The sequence below is a fragment of the Protopterus annectens genome, chromosome 13.part0, assembly GCF_019279795.1.
Source record: "Protopterus annectens isolate FY-2018-M chromosome 13.part0, PAN1.0, whole genome shotgun sequence".
Taxonomy (NCBI): domain Eukaryota; kingdom Metazoa; phylum Chordata; order Ceratodontiformes; family Protopteridae; genus Protopterus; species Protopterus annectens.
This window is the reverse complement of record NC_056747.1, coordinates 436322472-436347635: the sequence shown is the minus strand read 5'-3', so window position 1 is coordinate 436347635 and position 25164 is coordinate 436322472.

Genomic DNA, 25164 nt, shown 5'->3' with positions numbered 1-25164 from the left:
TGCTAATTCTAAGGTGGGAATGAAGCAAAGCAGGTCTGTAATCAGCCACCACAGGCACTTCCACAGAGTTTTCTAACTGTAAAAATAGGTGAGATGAAAAGTGTTGCTTGTGGGGACATTCACACAAAACTACATATGAACTAATTAACTACTTAAAACCTGCATCAAGAGCATAATTAGATGCAACAAATTGAGTGGACTCTGATTTGTGGTGAGCACACTCAGGATGTACAGATTCCAATACTATGGGACCCCTGATAAGGAACAGAGCAGTTTATTCTATTCTTTATTACTAGTGCTGCCATATGAGTTCAGAAGCAAATAGACAAATGCCAACAGCCACTTCAGGAGTATAGTTAAGTATAACAAACTGAATAGATTCTTGGGGGCACTCAAGATATATGAACACTGCTGCTGCACCACTGATGGGCAATAGCACATTTTGCTCTGCTCTTTGTTATTTTCAGCAGGATAGGCACAATATTAGTCCTGTATCAAAGTGATAGCCTTTTGGTCCAGGTCTCTGCTTGTAAATGTTTCATCTCCCAAGTCCCAGCTTATACTTATCAAGTATACAAGAACTTGTCAGAGATTTGGGATGTATGGCTAGGCTTCCAAAGGCTCTTTTGTTCGTCAGCTTAGTAAACACTGACAAACCTATGAACCTTTGTGAGGCAGTGCATCAGTAAGGTGCAAAGATAATATATCTGCAAAGAGAGTGGTAACTAGGATGGGGTGAAGGGGGCAGCTTCTCTGGGAACAAGTTTTTAGGAGCTGCAATTAGATGAACAGTTGTAGACAGAGTGCGAGTTATTCACTGGTATTAATTTAAGAAGCTGCAAGTGATACTGTGGCTACTTAAATGAGTTAGTGTAGTAGTTGCCAATTACTGCAATAAACATGACAGAGGGTTAAGGCTTTGAGCTGCTAACAAGCAGTATTTTGTAGTTCTGTATTTCAATCATGTGACCTTCACTTTTGTATAAAAGTTAGCAATGTGTTAACTAGACAAGTGATCTTTGATCACTCCTGAAAAAAAAATTTCTCTCTAACGGGACTTCCTTGGTCAAATACATGAACATGTCCTTTACTACCCAGTAAGATTACTCTGGTTTACATATCTCAGTATGCTGAGGAAAAGAAGAGGAAAAAAGTGTGTAAGTGTTGCTCGAACTCATAGTCTTCGAATGCTGTAGCCATGCACAGAAAGAGATTGACCATGTGCTTTACTTTACAAAGGCTGGACGCTGGAAGTTGGTAAGGCAGTGGCTATAGTCTTGTTGGGGCAATAATGTAATTAGCACTGGACTATTAGAGCTTTATGATAAATTCACTGCGAGTTTGAAAGAGACATCCACTTCACAAATGGTTGTGGAGTTTAACATTTTAATTATGTAATTGTTTCTTCACCTGTGCTAGTCAAACATGTTTATTGACTTCTTTAATTTCATTCTGCTCCAAAATGAAAAACCCGAGGGCTTGTAACTCTTGTAGAGGAGAATGATTTATAAAGCATATTTGTTGCGTTAGTAAAGTTCCATTTCTTTGTGCAGCTTTATTGTAATGGTTGATTTCTGACACATACCTAAGTTACCGATATTTGTCAGCCCCATGAGTAGTCCTAATGATTGGGTAATGAACTGTATAGAATAGATATACACAGCTATATGCACAGCTCTTACATATAAGATGCAGAGGGTAAATATGAGCATCCATCTAACAAGAGTTCTAGGGCAGACAGCATCATCGTAAGTCCCGAGTAACCAGACCATGGGAATCACAGTAACAGGGAGAAAAGTATCAATTACCTAGATTCTGAGAATGACTTGAAAGTTGACATACTGCTGAAGCCTGACCTAGTCATACAGCTTCTAAGGAATTTGCTCTTGGATGATTTAACCGACTGTAATATAGCATCTGTGGTACGAGTTTAAACATCTTATAAAAGGAAAGACATTTAGTGGTACACTACAATCCAGTACAATATTTAAATAGCTATAGCAAGAAAATGTTATCAAGATAGTAATAGAATTAATTTATCTATCTATCTATCTATCTATAGAAGATGTTTACTGGAGAGGGTAAAAATTACACTGGATCATTTTTACACTCATCCCAGGAAATTATTCATTCATATTAATCTTTCTTGCATGCAGAATCCCTTAGATGAATAGATCTTAAACACAGAATAGCTGTCGTGCCAAAGCCAAAACTAAAACACCATTCATCTAGAGTTTTGCATCATTTCAAGTTCAGTTTATTGCTTCATTCCCCCTTCTTTAAGCTATGAAACCATCTCCTTTGGATTGTTGGAGCCCTTTAGATATATAGTTGTGTATAGGTTGTGGGTGGTAGGAATGAACACTTTATGTAGAATTCAGTTATTCACATATTGATTTGATAAGGTGGACTAATCCATTAAAACCTTTTTTTGTCATACACCTTTCCTTTTCCATCACTCCCCTCCAGAACATAAAAAGAGTGAAATGATAGACGAAAAGTGGAAAGAAGTGCGCTGCTTTGAACTGTACATAACACAGTAGATTACTACAAGAGAAAATGGTCAGAAATGTACCCCTCCCCCAAAATGGTCTGATAGAATGGCAGTGCATACTACAAAGTAAAGGAGAACTTCTGCAAAATCAAAATGTAGGCAGTATCCTTCTAAGAAAAGTAGATATGTTAATCCAAAATGAGGTTTCAGAGGACAAATGTGTCAACGTTGGTTGTTTGTCCTCCTAGCTTGCATGTCAGGGGAATACTTCACAAAAATATGCATTATTTCCAAGTAATAGCCACAAGAGGAACTTACTTAACTACTATAGCAGATGTAGATTTTCCTTTAGCAGATCTGTCCTTGTTATCAGCTGACAATGTGATAGAAATGGAAATTAGGTGTCTGACAATGTGTTTGGATAACTTTCTTTGGGCTACAGGTCTCAAGAAATGAATATGACAAAGATGAGGAATAATGATTGATACTCTTCATATTCTTATTAATACAATAACTAAAAGCTTGGTTTACATCTATGAACATAGTCCATTTCTCCCTTGTAAGAAGTATTTAGTATAGAACATGATAAAAGTGGTGGACTGCTCCAGATGGAAATTAGAAATACCTTCTGTTATGAAACAAATATATAGAAGTCTAAAGACTACCTTGTCTCTGTGAAAAGAAATGTAATCCTTGTCACTACACAATATCTGCAACACATCAGTCTGTCTTGCAAAGTTCATTGACACCAGAAAAGGAGATTTTGCAACTCAGATTATTCATTTATGCAGAAATCAGAGGTTCATAAATAAAAGATGTTATCACTGATTTTGCAGGAAGTAGACACTCAAGATAGAGCCTAGGAAATATAGTTTTAGAAATCCTCTTTATTTCTGTAAACAGTCTGAAGAGTTGTTCATCCTTGGCAGGTGTGGTGAAAGTGCACACAAATGAATGGCCTTCACTATCATACATAAGACTTTTGTAATAAGTAAGATTGGCAGACAACCCACATCCACAGCAGATGCATTATGGTCTAGTTTATTATTTGCACCTACACACATATATCTCTTCCACTTACAGTAAACATTAATGTAACATTAAGTCCTTTAGTACTCAGAAACTACATGGAAAAATAATACAATGAATACTTCTCTATCTTTGAAAAAAGACTGACAGATTTGGGATGATTATTCTAGAAGGTCAATTTCACCTATCAACACCAATACAACACTGGAGTCATAACAAAATTCAGTCCATAAAGACTGAGTCATCTGGGACTGTTATATGTGCTGGTCATTTTCAAGCAAATGGTACTCTAACAGATGGCTGTGCTTAGGGGCAAGAATATTCTCTTGTAGCTCAACCCTTTGTGGAAACTTATAACTGCAGAACCTAGTTGCCACTTGCACTACTGGTCTTGTCCACAGAATGCATTCATGTCTGTACTTCACTGCATTGTCCTCTTAAATCAGTTATTTTCACCACAGATATTCATGCTTTGTTGAACTAGTTCTCACAACTACACTGCCTATAGGTAGAGAGCCTTAAACCTGGTACCGCCGTGCTTGTTGATGTGGAATATATTGCCTATGCTGTATGTCCAGAACTGCACTTTAATTTAATTGGCTTAGTCCTCTATTTTTCACAAGAAAGACACTTATAAACCAAGTTAGCAAGTGTAATTAAGTAACAAATCTGCAGCTGAGAACCAAGCAAACCTGCATAAGAAGACAGGAAAAAGCTTTCACTGTGCCAGCAGTAAGATCATTAAAGACTGCTGCATGAATCGATACCATCTTGTAGGAGGCTCATTAGTCTTTTTTACACTTTCTCTGGCACTCCAGACATTACAGCAAAAACTCTGTTCCTTAAATCCATAAGTATATTCAAAACCTGGCAGAGTAAGTCTTAAAATCTGCCAGCAATTAACTTTTGAACAAGCTTCCCCATCAATAATAGCTCTAGAAGAAGGATGTGCCAATAATCTATCCCTTTCCTGAGTCAGTGGTAAATACTTTTTTAATCTTATACAGAGGAAATACTACTTAATTTAAAAATATAGTAGCTCACTTCTTCTTAGACATGTTTTTCTTTTTTATATGCAGATATATACTAAGAGAATGTCACATAGTTAGAGGGGGAATATCGAGTCAGTCATTAACTTTTCTTTTTTACATATAACTTCACTCACATGGAATGTAACTATGTAGAGTTTATCACATTTATATGTGCAATATGACAGCAGCATAAATCAGGTTATCTTGAAAAACGGAAACCACAGGTAATAACACTTATAGAATCCTACACTTTAAAATGCAATTTAATGACACCCACCCACCCACCCGTATAAACTCCAGGTTAACAACTGCTTTGTTCAGAAGCTAAAAACAAAAATCAGATTTCTGTAACTTGTTTGGGCCAAAATGTTTTCTCACTTTCAATTCCTCCCCTCACCTCTCACTTTAAGAATGGATACTTCAACTCCAAAGAAGAAGCAATGAAGCAAGGAGTAAAAGAGGAAGGAGGACCTTGGCCTAGGGTGCCTAAACTGGCATATAACCTGACTTTTAATCAAATGAAATCAAGGCTATGATCTAGCACCTACATGATTGTTAGGCATGAGCAGTAATCAGTGCTATAAAGAAGAAATTGGGAAGGAGACATAGTCATATACTTCTTTATTTCAGTTTTAAATAGCTTAGTTGAATCTGTATTGGACCCCCCCAAAACACTAATACCCTCTAGGAAAGGCTAATACCGACAAGTAATTAGTGCCACAGACATGGTTTAGAACTCTATGTCAGGAAATGTATAATAGTACCCTTTGGGAAGTCAGCCACCCCAGGAAACGGCCTCATTGACAACACACCCCTAAGAGTAGACCTAGTTATCAGGAATTTGGGCACACATGCAGACAGTAACCTGGCTTTTGACCAACATGTGTCTAATGCAGTAAAGAAAGCATTCTATATTGCACAACTTAAAAGCAAGACTATCGCACCTCTGTCTAAGGAAGTCATCATTCCTCTGTGCTCAGCACTCATCAGAACCATCATTAAGTACAACACCCACTTCAGTATGTACCTGACCAGGCACATGCAATAGCTGGAATGTCCAAAGAGGTTTCTCACAAAAAGAATACAGGACATTAATGACATGTCCTATGCAGACTGTCTCAGAGCCCTAGCTCTATACTCTGTCTTCAACAAACTGTTGAGGGTTGATCTATGTCTGGCATACAAGACATCCCAGGATCCTGCTCTGAAGGACTTTTTGCATGCCCACAACATAAATAGCATCAGAGCTACCCGATCCAGGGACTTAAACCTTGCTTGAGACATAAATAGAACATGTTGGAGGGACAGGTATGTTTCTCAGAGAATATCCCTTCTCTGGAACAGACTTTCCATCCATGTTAAGTAGAGTTTTTCCTTGACCCTATTCAAGCATAACTTGGACCAGTGGATGGAAATCAGAAGTTTACCCCTGATCTGTCACCTATGTCTCTAATAGTTATACCCCTGATCTGTCACCTATGTCTCTAATAGTTATACCCCTGATCTGTCACCTATGTCTCTAATAGTTATACCCCTGATCTGTCACCTATGTCTCTAATAGTCAGAGGCAACCCTGTAAATGTTTGACCATGCATGCCCTAGCCTACACATACCAATAAATAACATCTAGGGCACCAAAATTGCTGGATACATTTGTGATGCATGACTAGGGTTACAATGGTCTTTGTGGTCATTAGCCTAGTATATACCTATGAAATTTCATATGAACATATGAACAAGCAGTAAGTTAATACAGACATGGGTTTGAAGGTTTAGAATGGGGTACGCTATTTTACAGTGGAAATGATGGAGCATAGATTGTAAAAGTCACTGAAAATGTAATAATCAGGGAAAATATATGAGAGCCCAAGATAAGGAGAGCTAATGTGAATCAGTTTTAGCAAAGAATCTACCACAGTCAGAAAACTGTTTAAACAAGAGGGTTTTGTTTTGGCATTTCTTTTTACAGTAGTAATTTGTAAGAAGAGAAGAACAGTCCTCTCCATCCAGCTCTGACCATATCACAAACAACCCACATAGCCAATGCAAAAGTAACCTGACGCCTTTCTCCTTTCAGCCTATAGCCACTTCAACAATAAAAAAAATATTACTCAAATTAAAACCCTGCTCCACATCTGCAGATAATCTCTCACTACAATACCTAAAACTCGCTGCAGACTCAGTCGCTTATCCAGTCAGCATCCTTATAAATAAATCTCTCTCCGAATCCACAGTTCCAACCATATGGAAACTGTCACATATAACTCCAATACATAAAGGAGGGAACAACACTGAAATATCAAATATTTGCCCAATATCAATATTATCTCCCAAATCAAAAATTCTTGAAAGGTGCATCCACCAATGTTTAATGAAACACCTACTTCAAAACAATTTGCTTACTCAAACTCAACATGGCTTCTGGCCTGGATAAAGCACATCCACAGCTCTATTGTCCTTTACAGACACCATAAATAGGGCCAGAGATAAAGGATAACTGGTATCCTCTGTGTTCCTGGAAATCTTAAAGGCCTTTGATGTGGTCTTGCACCCTTTACTCCTTCATACCATCTCTAACACAGGCTGCCCCCCTACCACAATACAGTGGTTTCAGAGCTACCTTCAAGACCAAAAGCAACCTGTTAAATGGTCCAACCAACTCTCCCCCTTTCTTCACATCCTAACTGGAGTCTCCCAAGGCTCCATCTTAGGTATTCTATTTTTTAACTTATTCGCTAATAATTTATATACACTCTCTTACACTGGAACACTTATTCAGTATGCAGATGATTCAACCATAATCTGCACCTCTTGCACTCTCTCAGAATTACTCAACAATACTGAAAAATCCCTCACTGTCATTAAATCTTGGCTCACAGATGCCCAGCTTTTTCTAAATCCCCAAAAAACAAACTCATGCTCTTTCTCTCAAAAATTACCTCGCTCCGCTCAGACCAATTTAATATCCACTCAGCCAACAACACAATCATTGAAAGAGTACAAGAAACAAAACTACTAGGTGTAATTATTGACTTCAAATTCACCTTCGACATCCATATCCAGCAAAACATAAAGAAAACCCACAAGAAACTAGGACTTCTATACAGAAACAGGCAATTCCTTACCACATCAACCAAGACTACACTAGCTAAAATGTTCCGCCCTCTCTCCCTATTTTATGGTTCTTGTATTCTTACCAAATTGTAAAACTCCACCAAGACAAAAATGGAAGAGTGCTACAAAAAAATTGCAAAGTTTGCCAGTAACTCCAATAACCATACTCACCACTGCAAACCACTTAGGAAACTAAATTGGCTGGAACTCTCCAACCAACTGTCATATATCCAGCTAAATATAATACATAACATAATCTGTAAAGCCACCACATGTCCTGCCCTAGACAAGATTATCAAACATTATATACCAAACAGATCACTCAGATCAGAAGACAAAAACCTACTTGAAGTCTGAAAACCTTCTAAACGACACGGTCCCTGGCTTTGCTCTTACTCTAGTTCTACACTATATAACTCTCACCCTTCAAACATCAGATCATCCCCTAGCCTGCAACTCTTTAAAGCCTTCCTAAAAGCATATAAATAAGTCCTGGCTCTGCACATGTTTAACTCCAGGCTAATTCTTCTCCACCACTTCTTCCTCTGCCTATCCCCTCTGTCTCTCTCCAGTATCTCCTTACCTCCTCCCGCACACCATAGAAGTTTACTTAAAACTCTCCTCCTCTAACCCCAACATCCTCTCACCCCAACCTTTATTTATATTCTTCCCGTCTCTTTTATCCCAACCTCTGTCCACTTTTCTCTTTCAGTCTCTCTAGGCCCCCACTATAATCATAATCTCTCAAATCTTTATGCTATTTGTCGCCCAAGCTAATCAACGCAGTATATATAAACCTGTACAGTCTACTGTAGGCCTGTCCTCATCACATGATGCTAATAAGTACATCAACTATTCTCATGTATAGTGTAAAACTACAGTTAATACATTGGAATGAGTTAGAAATTAAGATAAATTATTAGCATAACTGTTAAGTAACTGCATTCATTCGTTTCCTGATCTTAACTTGTTGTACTATTTTTGTGCTAAACCCATTCATAAATATTATTTTGCAATTTATTGTGTAATAACCATCAAACTTTTTGGTTGTTAATTGTTTATATTCTACCTATTGCATATCAAAGTCAAAATGAACTTTATTGTCATTCAGACCACACAACAGTGCAAATGAATTAAACTGCGTTACTTCAAGCTCAATGTGCATACAACTTATACTGATAATATTAATACAGCATTAACACATACACTAATGTTAATCCAACAATAACAACAGTATGGCATTTATGAAGTGCAGTAACAAGTACAATGACATGCACCAGGACTATTCAACTTACATGTCTTTGTCAGTACCCAAAATATTGCACAGACAATATATTGCACAGATCAGAATTAGACAGATTGCATACATATAACTGTGGAGGTTTTTCCCTCGGGCCTCCCCTTAAAACAGGTTATGTGACCTAGTCTATCTTTCCTGGTTAACAAATGTCAAATAAATAAATAATTAAACAGGTAGGACCAACAGCATTTTGTTTTTAAACAGAGAAACTGTGCTAATCCATTTCAAAGCCTATACAGTCACTCATATTTCAGAAATTATACAATATTTTTGCTTTGATCTGATTCTCATTGTCAGAACAAACCAATAAAGGGGCGTAACTAGATAAAACAATATTTCAGCTAACACAAAATTATTTGTATTAACTTTTGGGGGAAGGAGTAAAGAAAATGATTTTCTTAACAAGTTTTATAGTGTCTGTAAATAAACAGTTGAGGGAGGAAAGCTAATATCCAAGGTTTGAAGCATTGCCTTGAGCCAGGAATAAAAAGAAAAATAAATGGTGGCGCCCTGTGTGGCAGCGGCTGCTTCAGATCCCTCAGGAAAGTGCACTATTTGTCTTGTTTTTTGTCAGAAACAGCAGCAAAAACAGATTTAATGGTAAGAAATGAAAGTCTGCTTAACTACAGTGCTGAGAATCTCTTAGAAATCCAGTTTCAAATTACACCATAAACTGTAAAAAAGAGCTGATACAAATGAGAAAAACAAAAAGCCGTATATGGCAACAAACATGGCCAGCACCAAAGCTAAAAAAATAAAAAATATTTATTGACAAACAACCAAGATAAGCACTTTCATTTTGGTAATATTTAAAACTTCATCAGATTAAATAGAAACTGTAAGAACAGGATATTTAAAACTTTTCAACAGCCAAGTGTTTACCAGAACCAGAAAATTTAAAGAAACAGTCCCTATAATAAATATATTATTAACCATCATGAACATACTTCTAAAACCCATCCCTAAATCTCCGATATACTCAAAGAAACAGGAAATATTTGTATAAATATATAACTACAAATATATAAATTAGTAAATAAATAAAAAGTATATAAAATGAAAAATGAAAACGTAGAAATAATACAGAAAATGATTAGATGATAAATATGTATGTATATATTAAACCCCTTCCAAAGCTTAAGACTGGAGCAATAGTCACATATTTGTTAAGACCTGGTCAGACATAGGAATTCAAATCAATTTGCCAAAATAACTCCCTCTTTTCCAAGTTAACTGACCAAGGTACCCCCCTCCCATAAATTAGGTTCAACTTTCTCCAATACAAAGAATCTAAAAAAGTAGTCCCCAAATTTTATAATATGCCTGGCTAAAGCATTACTATCCTTCTTCTTGCGTATATCATAAATGTGTTTTTATATATATGCCCCTGGAATGTACATTCTGTTTTCCCACATAAAAACATGGGCAAAGTTGACACTGCTAACTATACAAGCCCTTTGCTCTCACAATTACATTTCATATTAACAGTTAATGCCCTACCTGACACTATAATGCTGACACCTTCCAATATATATGAGCAATAATTACATCTACCACATTTTGTAAGTACACCCCCAGCTTTTCAGATAGAGGTGCCTTCCATGATCAATTTCAAATTAGAACCCCATTTAAAGACAATTTGGGATTTAGGTCCTAGCTTGTACCTATTGCTAGAGTCTTCCATTAAAGCACTACAAATTTTATTCAGCAAAGCACATGAAGAACCCTTGTAAGTAGTAATAAACATGTTGTTACCTGAAAAAGGATTGCACTCAGATCTCATATAGAGTTCTGCTGATTCATTAGAATCCCTAATCATTAAAGATTCAGATTGTAACAAGGGCACGAAATGCCCTAATTCCCTTTTATAACTGGCTTTCTTAACTAGCTCCTCAATAAGGACAGGTGGATAACCCCTCCTTCTGAACATGTTAAACAAGTTTTCACATACCTTGACAAAATCCTCATTTCTTGTAACCAAACGTGCAGCCCATACTAATTGCCCTTTTATGGGGAAATAAAAGACTTGCAACTACCCATCCTGGACATTCCATTTTTAATAACAATAATAACAACAACTATCCAGCTAATTATTCTTATAAGAACAATGTGCAACAACAGATTCAGCATGTTGAGGAACAGAGGGATTTTCCATTTCAGTGATCCAAATGCCTCAAGTAAAAGACTTTATCGAATCAATGGGATAAGAGGGAACCAAACAACCAACAGACTTTCAACCAATGCTATCTGAACAACACCAACAGAACAGTTCAATTTCATCAGCAGCAAGGGTGAGTACGGAACCCCAGGAGATGATTATCGAACATGAGGACACAGATAATTCTATGGACATCTCAGAACACTTACAAGTACTTATTCTTACAAATGATGGGGAGGGGGGATTTTCATGTATACAATTATTCTAGTGTTCCCCTCAATAAAGCAGTTGCTAACCTTTTTTCTAAAGGGGCCACTTTTGTTCCGACATGCAGGACTAATGTTGCTGAAATTTTGATTGATTTAAAGTTATATACATGCAAATTAAATTTCTCATTGTTATTTAATAAGGTTGGAACAATATCTCAATTTTTACATGTGTCTAGTACTTATAATCCCCTCTGCATCTGACTTTGGCTCTTTATGAAAAAATATGTGAATTGGATTTTTGTAATTTTTTACGTGAGAGGCCTAGGAGGTTTGTGAACGATTTGTCTACTGAGGATATTGCCTTGTTGGATTTTATTAAAGGGCAGCATGTGAGATTGATTCTTCTGGACAAGGGGGGGACTGGTAATTATGGATTATGATGATTATAAGCACTGCATGTTGATGCTCTTAAATACAAATACTTATGAGGTGGTTAGTAAAAATCAATTGAATACGGCATATTATAAAATAAGAGTTCAACTCAAGGACTTGTTTAATATCTGTCAATGAATTTAATTATTTGAATATCTGTTCCCCCCAACACCTGTTATTTTCGGTGTTTCAGAAATCCATAAGGATGTTTTTAATCCCTCTTTCCGCCCTGTTGTTGATGGACGTGACTATAACGAGCGCATGTGCAAGAATTTTGGATCAGTATTTGAACCACTTGGTAGCAGATGAATCACACATCTGCTGTGACTCTTGGCAATTTCTAAAAAAAATAAATGGTTTGGTGTTTGATGATATATGATACTTTTTTGACTATTGATGTTCAGGACCTCTATTAGGTTATATCTCACCAAATAGGTGTATCCTGGTTTTCTGACTATCTTTTCAGAATAGGTATTTCCCTGGACAAAATTAAAACTTATGTTGAGCTGTTGGAGATTGTACTTCAGAAAAATGTTCTTGTTTTTGTTTTTGATGGTATTTTTTATTTACAGAGAGAAGGGGTAGCCATGGGTTCTCCCTGTGGCTCACTCCTAACCAACATCATTATGTTGGAACGAGAATCCTGTTTTGTGCTCTATTGTCAGTAATTTTCCAATTTCAGCCTTCATTTACATTATTTGGATGACACTTTTATTTTATGGAGGCACGACAAGGCTGATATTACCTCTTTTATTGAATGCATTAATTCTACTACTGACTTCCTTCAATTGACTTATATTATGGATGATTTGTGCATTTCATATTTAGATGTTTTACTCATGAAAGATTTAACCCTCAACATGTATATTTTTAGGATTTATCGGAAGCCCATGTATTCCAACACTTTTTTGCACTTTGATAGCTCTCATCCTTTTTCACAAAAAAGAGCAGTCATAAAAGGGCAATTAGTACGGGCTGCACGTTTGGTTACAAGAAATGAGGATTTTGTCAAGGAATGTGAAAACTTGTTTAACATGTTTAAAAGGAGGGGTTATCCATCTCTCCTTATTGAGGAGCTAGTTAAGGAAGTCAGTTATAAAAGGGAACTAGGGCATTTCGTGCCCTTGTTACAATCTGAATCTTTAATGATTAGGGATTCTAATGAATCAGCAGAACCCCATGTGAGATCAGAGTGTAATCCATTTTCAGGTAACAATGTGTTTATTACTACTTACAAGGTTGACAGTGGTCCTTTATGTGCTTTGCTGAACAAAAATTGGAATGTTTTAAAGAAAGACTCTAGCATTAGGTACAAGCTAGGACCTAAACCCCAAACTGTCTTTAAACAGGGTTTTAATTTGAAATCGATCATGGAATGCACTTCTACCAGAAAAGCTGGGGGTGTACTTCCAAAATGTGGTAGATGTAATCATTGCTCATATATATTGGAAGGTGCCAGCATTATAGTGTCAGGTAGGGTATTATTTGTTAATACGAAATGTAATTGTGAGAGCAAAAGGCTTGTATGTTTAGCACAGTGTCAACTTTGCCCATGTTTTTATGTGGGAAAAATTGAATATACATTCTGGGAGCATATGTATGAACACATTTATGATATGTGCAAGAAGAAGGATAGTAATGCTTTAGCCAGGCATATTATAAAATTTGGGGACCACATTTTTAGGTTCTTTGCATTGGAGAAAGTTGTGCCTAATTTACAGGGGGGAACCTTGGTCAGTTAACTTGGAAAAGAGGGAATTATTTTGACAAATTGATTTGAACTCCTATGTCTGGCTGGGTCTTAATGATTATGTAACCATTGCTCAAATCTTAAAGTTAAAAGCTTTGAAAAGAGTTTAAATTATACATACATATTTATCATCAAATTATTTTCTTTATTATTTTTTATATGTTTTCATTTTTCATTTTATATACTTTTTACTTATTTACTTATTTATATATTGTATTTATATATTTATAAATACATTTCCTGTTACTTTGAGTGAATCAGAGGTTTAGGGTTGGGTTTTAGAAGTATGTTCATAATGGCAATAATTTAATATACATTTATTATAGGCAGTGTGTCATTTTCTGGTTCTGTTAATCACATGGTTGTTGGGAAGTTTTAAATATCCTGTTCTTACGGTTTCTATTTGATGTGATGAAGTTTTGAATAGTACCAAAACAAAAGCGCTTATCTTGGTTGTTTGTCAATAAATAATTTTTTTTAGCTTTGGTGCTGTCCGTGTTTGTTGCCATATACGGCTTTTTGTTTTTTAAATTACGCCATGCTGTATGTTTGATGAGCTATTTGATGTGAGGCCTGAAAATTCAAACACACTACAGGAACTCCTGCAGCTGGAAATCTTACTGGAACATGGTAAAAACTGTAGAAATCTGTCAAACAGGATGACAATAGGACATAGGAAGCACATTAAAAGAAAAAGATGTGAACAATCAAGAAAGAGAGGCTCTAGAGCAAGAATTAAAGTCAGACTAAAAACAAATCTACACAGGCCTACACTTCCTTCCATGCTGGTGGCAAATGTATTCTCAATAGAGAGCAAAATGGACTACTTAAGGATGGATCTTTCCACCCAAACTAAGGTAGGAAATTGTTGTTTACTTCTGTTCACTGAAAGTTGGCTGAACTCCAATATAAATGATAGTACAATATATGTAGAAGGGATGTCATTATTTTGTGCTAATAAAATTCACTCTCTGTGTGGCAAATCTCATGGAGGAGGTGTGTGTGTGTGTGTGTGTGTTTGTATGTGTGTGTGTGTGTGTGTGTGTGTGTGTGTGTGTGTGTGTGTGTGTGTGTGTGTGTGTGTGTGTGTGTGTGTATCAACAATAGCTGGTGTACAAACTGTGAAATAATTGCCTCTCACTGCTCACTGCTCGGAGAACATTGAGTTCATGTCAATAAAATGCAGACCCTTCTACTTACCTAGGGAGTTCAATGGAGTGAGCTTAACTGTCTACATTCCTCCTAGTGCAAATACCGACAAGGCATTAAATATTCTGTATCTGTCCCTAAATGACCTACAGAATAAGAACCCAGAGTTTGCTCATATAACTGCAGGTGATTTCAATAAGGCTGACCTAAAATCTGTATTATCCCACTACCATCAGCATGTGAACTTTGCAACAAGAGGGAAGAGCATTCTGGATAAGGTGTACACAAACATAAAGCTGGCCTACAAAGCAGCAGCTTATCCACACCTGGGGAACTCAGACCATCTGGCCATCATGCTTTTTCCCCGCATATAAACCATTGTTAAAAAGGGATAAACCAGCAACCAAACAAGTAAGGATATGGCCTGAGGGATATGGCTGCAGACTTAGCACTGCAGGACTGTTTCAAATGCATGGACTGGCCAGTGTTTAGAGAGGCAGCTGAGAAGAACCAACATATAGACCTGGAGAGGAATACAGAATCAGTGATGGCTTACATTTCAAAACATGTTGATGATATAGCAGTCATCAAAAGCATCACCATACTTGCAAACCAGAAACCCTGGCTGTCTGGTTAAGTATATGAGCTCCTAAAGGCACAAAATGGCACATTCAAATCAAAAGACAATGATGCCCTAAGAGAGGCCAAAGCAAATCTAAGTAGAGGTATAAAAAAGGCAAAGAGGACCTATGGACATAAAATTCAGGGACACTTCTCTGACCAAAGGGATTCCAGACATCTCTGGCAAGGCATACAAGCAATAACCAACTACAGGCCTGCATCCTCCCCATGTGATGACAACACAGAATTTATGAATATACTAAACACCAACTGCTCACATCTGATATTCTGAAGACCCTGAGAAGAGTAAACCCAAGAAAAGCAGCTGGTCCTGATAATATTATGAGAAAGGTTCTTAGAGAATGTGCTACTTAACTGTCCACTGTACTAACTGATATTTTCAATCTAGCCATTGTACCTAAATGCTTCAAAAATACGACAATCATCTCCTTACCTAAATAACAAGTCTAAATGATTAGCAACCAGTTGTTCTTGCTTCTACGGTAATGAAGTGTTTTGAGTGGCTAATCAAGAATCATATCTCTTCAAATCCACCTGCAACACTGGACACATTACAGTTTGCTTATAGAGCTAACTGCTGCATGGCTGATGCTGTATTTATAGCACTTCATGATTCTTTTGCCCATCTAGGGAATAAGAATTGCTATGTCAGGTTGCTGTTTATTAATTCTAGTTCCATCTTCAACACTGTCACCCCCAGAATCTGACAGCAAAGCTGATCCAGCTGGACATCAACACCCCTCTCTGTAACTGGATACTGGACTATCTCATAAACAGACCCCAAAAGGTATGTGTGGAAATAACAGTTCAAGCAGTATCATACTGGGCACGGATGTCCCACAAGGCTGTGTCCTGGGCTCTTTACTATTCACTACTATTCACCTTGCTTATTCATATGCATGACTGTGTGGCTAAGCATAAATCCAACAAAATCATCAAGTTCGCAGATGATACCACTGTTGTAGGTCTTGTCAGGAATGGTTAGGAAACAGCCTATGGGGGAGAAGTGGAACACCTGATAGGCTGGTGTGACAGCAACAATCTAGCCTTAAATGTAAGCAAGAACAAAGAATTAATAGTGGATTTCAGGAGGGCACAGGAGGTACTTCAACCTCTGGAGATTAAGGGGGTGGCAGTGGAAAGAATCAAAGGTAACAAGTTCCTGGGGGTGCATATCTCTGATGACTTATGCTGGATGACTCACATTAACCACACAGTGAAGAAGGCACAATGTCTGCACTTCCTACCTAAACTGAGGAAGGCAACCCTGGCACAGACTATCCTCAAAGCCTTCTATAGGGGGACCATCAAGAGTATCCTCACTAATATCATCATCATATGGTACGGAAACTGCAAAGCATCTGACCACAAGGCTCTCCAGAGGATAGTGAAGTCAGCGGAAAAGTAATTGGTTCCTCAGTCCCATCTATGGATGAGCTGCATGAGACTTGGTGTATAGGAAGAGCTAGGAAGATAGACGATCCCACCCATCCTGCGCATAGCATGTTTTTCTGCCTCTCCTCAGATAGATGATATCGTAGCTTACACTGCAAAACATCTAGACTGAACAGGAGTTTCTTCCCTCTATCTATAAGGCTGCTGAACCCAAATGTCAAGCATGAATGAACATAACAGGATCAATATGCCACAAGCTGTGCTATACTGTCTATAGTAACTATTTGGCAATTGCTTAATAACTGGAACAGTTAGGCGAGCTCTTCTTCTTCTATGTTAGTGCAATAGCCAGAGTGAGTCATCATTTCATATATCTGTAACATGAACAGAGTTCATCACACTGCTAATGCAGGTATACAATATTCTAAGCAAATCACAATAGGAATTCTTAGTCTGTGCAATACCTGCCAGTATATCATCTAATGACTTGCTGTCCAATATGTGGTAAATTTATGTGTTGCAAGTATCCTAATTATTACTGTATTGTGAATCTCTCTTACTGTCACTCTAATTATGTGTTATATTATGTCTTGCACTGGGGCCAAGCAGCATAGTTTAATTCAGCTGGCACTGCTAGGTACATCTGATCAACAATAAAGTATACTTTGACTTTTATCATTCTGGGCAATCCATTTATTCATGCTCTTATGAGTAAAAGCCACCTTCTATAATGACCTCATGAACAACTGCCACCATCCATGAAGTTTCTACCGTATGGCATTAATGTAATTCTACTGTTAAATCTGCATCTTAATGTTACTGTCTTTGACAGCTAGAAAGATTTACATGTGTGTGTGTGTGTGTGAGTTTATAATTTCCCAAATTTCCCATTCACTGGATGCAATGTTAACATCTGTTCAACAGCATTTGGTCAACAGAAACAGATAGCTGAGTTGTACAAGAGATTGAAAATTCCCCATTAGGGGAATATTCCCTTTCTTTGTGGATTGTGTGATCTTGGAGTTAGTATATACAATTAGCAGAGGCTATTGAAGCACTCACACACTCACACACACACACACACACACACACACACACACACACACACACACACACGTACACACATGCACACACATGCATATACACACACACACACACAAATATATGAGCCTTTACAATCCTAGCCCATAGGAGTACCCTGACATTATGTCACCCAACCTTAGTTCTTAGTGCCTCTGTCGAGTAGAGCCACTGGAGTGATCCCCGGGGGGAGTTTTCTATTTCCCATCCACTCATCAAGATTTGCCTTGAAGAGGGCCAGTGAGGTGCTCTGCAGGTGATATGAGACAGAGAATAGTTGGAGTTTTTTTTAGTTTGTCCATACAGGACAAGTGTTTAAGGCCAAGGATCCTCTTTATGAGGTACTTTTGCAGACTCTCCAGTTGTTGCAGGTGTCTAGTGAGGCACATGCCAAATGGGGCATTGTACTCGATGACTGGCCTAATGTGGGAAGAGTAGAGGGAGACAATAACATCTTTTTTCCTGAATGCAAAACTTTAGTAATGAGATGTGCCACTTAGAAGGACATTCTGACCACAGTGGCAATGTGGTGGTCAAAAGAGAGGTTGCTGTCAACCTGTGTTCCCAGATGTCTTATAATGCCTTCTGTGTTCAGTGGACGGCCATCGATGTGGTAATTCATGGGAACTGGGTTTTTCCCAAAGGGGATGATGACACATTTTTTGGCATTGAGCTTAAGAACATGCTTCTGACACCAGTTGTTGGTCTCAGTGAGGCCTTTATGTAGGACCTCAGCATCACTTGGTGAGTTAAAAATAGCTCCCAACTTGCAATTGTCTGCAAACTTTGTCAGCCTTTGTGTTGGCCTGCACTTCAGAGAAGTAGATACCAAACAGGAGAGGACCCAGGACTGAACCCTGTGGGACTCCACTCATGATTGGTCAGCAGTCTGACTTGCAGTGAGCTACTTTCACACTGTAGGTTCTATGTGTGAGCCAGTTTGCAACCCACCTTGTGATATAGGTGTTGATGCCTAGCTTACTAAACTTTTCTGATTCCTGAGTGGAGAACAGTATCAAAGGCCTTGGCAAGATCAAGGTAGGCTGTATGAATCACCTTGCCTTCATCCACAGCTTTGGTGACTGACTCAAAGAAGTCAACCAGGTTAAGCAGGCATGATCTACCCTTCACAAAATCAAACTGTGTGGGATACAGTGTTTGGAGATTTGCTATATCCTTGTTTATTAGGTTCATAATGATGCATTCCATAGCTTTGCATATCAGACTTGTTAGGCTAATGGGGCGATAGTTCTCGGGTCTGTAGTTGCTCCTTCTTTGTGGAGAGGGATGACTGTAGCAGTGTGCCATTCAGTAGGGACAATGCCTGAGGTGAGGCTGTGATTGAACATGGCACATAGATGAGGTGCCAGTTCACTCTGTAGTTTATGTAGAACACAGTCAGGGATATTGTCAGGTCCCATAGAAGCTGAATTCTTGGCCTTAGACAGTGCTGTTTTAACCTGTGCAGCAGTAATACTGAGTGCCTGGCAATCTACTGGTATTGTAATTGGTCCTTTGGTGGGGGAGAGAGGGGTAAAGTTGGCACTGAATCTGTCGGCCAGTATATTGGCAATATCTGTTGGCTCGGTATAGGAGATACCATTGTGCAGTAACTAAGAGCAAATCTGGATATTGCCATGGAGATTCTTTTCATAACTATAGAAGGCTTTGTGGTTGTCTTTACTATCTGCTGCAATTCTGTTTTCATAGCTAGCTTTATAGGATTTGATGAGGGATCTCAACTTTTTGTTGAGGCTGATAAGGGAGTTTCTCCAGTCTTGGGACTTCACCTTATTCCGCATCAGTTTCCTCCTTCTGTTGTAGAGTTTGTTTATGGCAGGGAACCACCAGATTGGCTTCCTTTTTTTTGCAGGAGAGCATCTTGGTTCTATTGAGTATGGCGATATCCATGCATTTGTGTACATGTTCGTACAGTACATTGGTGTATGATTCAGCAGTCATGCAACTATTCTCCATTTTCATGGGTGCTGTGAATTTAGGCACCTCTGTTTTTAGAAGCCCAGGTTTAGCTTTGGAGAAGTTTTTCATGGTGGTTACTTTTGCAGGGGGGTGGGAGGGATGTGGATTTCCAATGAGATTTGTTTGTGGTCAGATCTAACTAGGGACGAGTTGACTACTGGTGTAGAGCAACAGTCACACATGTTAGTAATGACCAGGTCAAAGATGCTGTTACCTCTAGTGGGGGTAAGAATGAGCTGGTCCAGGGCATTGGAATTAATGAATTCCAGGAAATGTTGGGAAAGTGTATTGGTACATGAGTAGTTTTCATAGTTAATGAAGGGATAGTTGAAGTCGCCCAGTATGAGAGTGTTAGGTTGGACCCTAATATTCTCCAGGGTGCTTAGGAACATGGAGTGCAAATCTTAGGACATGGTTGGGGACCTATAGCAGGCTATGACCTGAATCGTTGTCTTGCCCAATGTTAGCTGCACCTGAAGTATCTCTGCTGCATTATGTTGGGCTACCAGTCTGGAGGTTTGTGCATCCTTTATGAATATGGAAATACCACCACCTTTGGAGCTTTGGTCCAAGTTCTGGGGCTGAAAGGTGTGGAGTGAGTTATAGCCTGGTAGTGCAGGGGTGCTTTCTGCTGCCTTGAACCAGGTCTCTGTTACTGCACACATGTCGATGTTCTCCATTTTAAGGAGTGCTTCGAGTGAGTGGATTTTGAGATTTAGACTTCTAGCACTGAGCAACATGACCCATGGATTGCATTTGTTTGTAGCAGTTACGGTGGTAATTTGGTCTTTGGAACACCACCTAAAAAAGGGCACTATAGGGGTGGTAAGAGCCTTGGCCAATATCCGGAAGCCGAGTGGTGACAGATGCAGGCCATCTCTGGCAAAGCATCAAAGTCTGTCAATCATGTCATTCCAGGCAGACAGATACGAGATCCCCTTAGAATGACACCAGAAATTTAGCCAGTTGTTGAAATCAGTCATTTTCTGCTTGTACTGTGGTATCATTCTGGTTGATGGTAGGAAGCTGTTCAGGGCTAGGGTCATGTCTGCCTGGGCTACATAACCCGAGAGCTCCTCTATGTCGCTTTTCATGTAGTCCAGGGAGTTATGTCTCAGGTCATTCACACCCACATGTACAATGACATATTTGTACCTGTTGTTGAGGGACCTGAGTGATTGCATTATGTGGCAGATCCTGACACCTGACAGGGAGGTGACTGTTATTTTCTCCTTATTCAACCTAGTGAGTGGGACATCAGTGTGCTTCACTGTTGAGTCACCTATGACTAGTGTGTTGGTCATGCTGTTTTGCCTTGGGGCTTTGGTTTAGTGGCACACTGTTTAGGAGAGTTATGTGTCTCATGATTAATGTTGTGTTGTGGTGGCTGAGTGCATTTCTGCCTTGGAGGTCTCTGCTTTTTGGGTAGATTTTTATTGAGAGCCTCTGCAAAGGTGGGTGCGTGGTTTGTGATTTATGTGAAGGCAGTGCTGGTGTGTGTTCTGGAGGGCTATGTGTTCCATGTGGTGTGGTGCAAGTGTTGACCATCTCCTCTTGACCAGCTATTCCGTTCTTGACTGCAAAGTGCATGGCTTCCAGTTTGGATATATAAGTGCATCTCTCGCAAGTCTGAGTCATGGGAGGTAAGAGGAGAGGGTTGTCAGTGTACATGAGGCAGTTGCTACATTGCCTCGGGATGCCCAAGTTCACCAGATTAATAGGAGAAAGCACAAAGAACTGACCTTTAGCCATTCCTGGAGGGTTTGGCATTAATAATAAGTACTGAATCTGTTTCTTTGTAGAATGTTTAATGCTGGTAGCACTTTTGTGTGCTACTATAATTGCTACAAGAAGTCTGGTAAAGTGCTAGACTAATAAGCTAGTAAAAATGCAGGAGAGGAGACAACTAGTAGATCTAAGGGAAAAATTGAAGAGCAGATTTTTTGGTACAGCTCAGAAGCTTACAGTCCTGGATACACCAAATCTATAGGCTACCTAGTGCTTACCACTCCAACTGATAAGCTAGAAGGCTTCCCTGCAACAGAGAAAGGCTTGGGGCTCAGAAGCTTACAAACAGTCTTGGATAGAGCAAGTCTGTATCTGGACTAGTCTAGTCACAGGAATGGCAGGAAACAAGTGCAAACATGGGCTTTTAAACCAGAAAGTTGAAAGAGATGGAAAAAAACTGACCAAACGGCCAATAAACTACAATTTCTGGGCCCGAAACCACTCCTCTTGTGGTAGATAGGCTACCTAGTGCTTACCACTCCCATTGATAAGTTAGAAGGCTTCCCTCCAACACAGAAAGGCTTGGGGGGCTCAGAAGCTTACAAACAGTCCTGGATACAGCAAGTCTGTATCTGGACTAGACTAGTCACAGGAATGGCAAGGAAACAAGCGCAAACACAGGCTTTTAAACCAGAAAGTTGAAAGGGATGGAAAAACTGCCCAAACGGACAATAAACTGCAATTTCTGGGCCAGAAACCACTCTTCTTGTGTTAGACAGGCTACCTAATGCTTACCACTCCCACAGATAAGCTAGAAGGCTTCGTTCCAACACAGAAAGTACTTGGGGGCTCAGAAGTTTATAAACAGTCCTGGATACAGCAAATCTGTATCTGGACTAGACTAGTTACAGGAAAGATGGGAAAGAAGCGCAAACACGTGCTTTTAAACCAGAAAGTTGAAAGGGATGGAAAAACTGCCCAAACGGACAATAAACTACAATTTCTGGGCTAGAAACCAGTCCTCTTGTGGTAGATAGGCTACCTAGTGCTTACCACTCCCAATGTTAAGCTAGAAGGCTTCCCTTCAACACAGAATGGTCTGGGGGGCTCAAAAGCTCACAAACAGCCCTGGATACAACATATCTGTATCTGGACTAGACTAGTAACAGGAAAGGTGGGAAAGAAGTTTAGAAGTTTTTTTTTTTACAGAAAAGCAGCTAAAACAGCAGAAAAACAATTCAAATGCAGTGCAAGCTAGCACACTTGAGTGTGTAGCAATAGTAAAGCAAATATAGTCTAAATAAATGCAGTTAAATTAAAAAAACGACTAAAAACAAATGCAGAAAGCAGTAAATTAGGAAACAATCAAAATGGAGGCACTTACAATATCAGAAAACAATGCCAGCAAATATATATATATATATATATATATATATATATATATATATATAATTCAGTCAAGCAAAAATTAAGACAGTGCAGAACTCTGAAAAGTTAAAAAGTGCCAGAAAAAATACTTATCAGCTCTATATTTCCAGATTGTTTGAGAAGCACATGCAGTCAGAAGACAAGGAGATTATATCAATGGTATGCAGGACTTTATGGAGAGAAGGTTTTGTTAAGGGTTTGTCCACAAGAGTGTAGACCACAAGAACTTTCTTAAATGTAAAGTAACTCGCCTGAAGCACAAGTGCTAAGACCAAAGCTTAAAATGCTTAGAATAACAGATAAATTTAATGAGGCTACTAACAAGCAGTATTAAATACAGCAGAATAAAAGCACTCAAACACTTAAGAGCACACAGAAAAAATAAGGTAGCAAAGGATGCAGAACACAATTACAGTAAAAACGTTGAATAACGTGAAACATTTTTTTTTTTTAAGTGGAGAAGGAAGAAACAGAAGTGTTCAAAGTCAAAAAAGCAAAGGGGTAGTCCTGCCCAAATAATTTCACTGCACTATGTTGAGTGATCAAATGAGATTGGACTGGGAGCAGTGAGCAAGATCAGATTTACAGCAGGGGTGGGCAAATCCAAAGCCACCAAGTTGAAGACTCACGAGGGAGGGAGAGGGGGAAACAAACAGTGTGCACAACAGCAGCAAAGGACAGAAACAGTACACCAAATATATAAACAATAAAGCAAATCTACAGCACAGTGCAAACTGAGTTGCAAAAAGTGTAGTTATCAGTTTGGAATATCACAAAGATTCCAACACTGCTCACAGTCAGGAGAATTCAGCTGTCTGCTATATCAGCTCTGCACAAATTCACAGAAATACAGTTTGTAATGGGTACAACACAGAAAATACACCTCAGGCAATGACTAACAGCTAAGATGGGTTGGCTCGACAACCCCCCACCTGAAGCTAGCTTCTGAGTTACCCTGAGAAACAAAGTCAGAGTGAGAATATTAAAGTGGGGGGTATGGGGGGTGCAGGGGGGGCTTATCCCCCTGCATTCAAGTAGAGTTTCTGTTTTTTTTTAACATACTTTAACGAAAGTGCTTTTTCGATGAAAGTGCTTTCGTTAAAGTGTGTTCGGTGGTAATGGATTCGGGCTTTTGATCTTTCGATCAAAAGTTCTAAAGCTATATATATATATATATATATATATATATATATATATATATATATATATATATATCTATCTCATCTATATATATATATATATATATATATATATATATATATATATATATATATATATATATATATATATATATATATATATATATAGGTTTACTATCACATACTCTAATACACTGTGTTCGAGTGTGAAGATGTCCAAACAAATTGTTTGGAAATCAGACGACCGAACACAGTAAATACCGAACTGAGCATTTCAGTAAAGTCGAATGTCAAATATGCTGACTTTGCTGAAATGCTTACATCCACTCATTATAAAACACGTTTTGCAGGGGGCAAGCCACCCTGCACCCTCCACACCCCCTACTTATATATGCAAGCTCTGAGATCACACTACGCTGAGGGAAAGGGTACATTTATCCGATCCCCACTGTAGTGGGATCTGCACTAGAATGTCGAACCTTGCTATAGTGAATATTCACTATTGTAAGATTCGACAATGTAGCAATTGCACTTACGGTTCTGCTAACTGAGTTTCACACATATGTTGATCGCATGAAGTGAGATTGACTATATGATACTAAACCTATATATATATATATATATATATATATATATATATATATATATATATAGATATTGATCTGACAGTCAGGTTCTTTCTTGAACTAGGCTATACATGGATATGGTGTAGAATTAAGTGGCAGAGAATTGGTCTGTAATGTTATGAAAAGATCAGACCAAACCCTTGATGTAAACACCAGTACTAATGAGTTAGCAGTAATGGGCAGCACAATGGCTCAGTGCTTCAGGTTTTTTGCCTAATTTTAATTTAATCTTGACATCTGGACATTATTATTATGCAATCCACATATTCTTCCTGTGTCTCAGTGTGCAAGGTACTCTGGTTTTCTTCTGCTTCCCAAAGGCGTGCTTGTTGATTTTCTACTCTACATTTACATCATAAACTGCATTTATTCTTGCACTTTTCTCTTGGGTTATGGTTGAAAAGGGGCCAGAGAAGGACGTGTTCACTTATCCAGTTGACAAATATGTAACTAAACTGATAAATAAATAAATAAATAAAT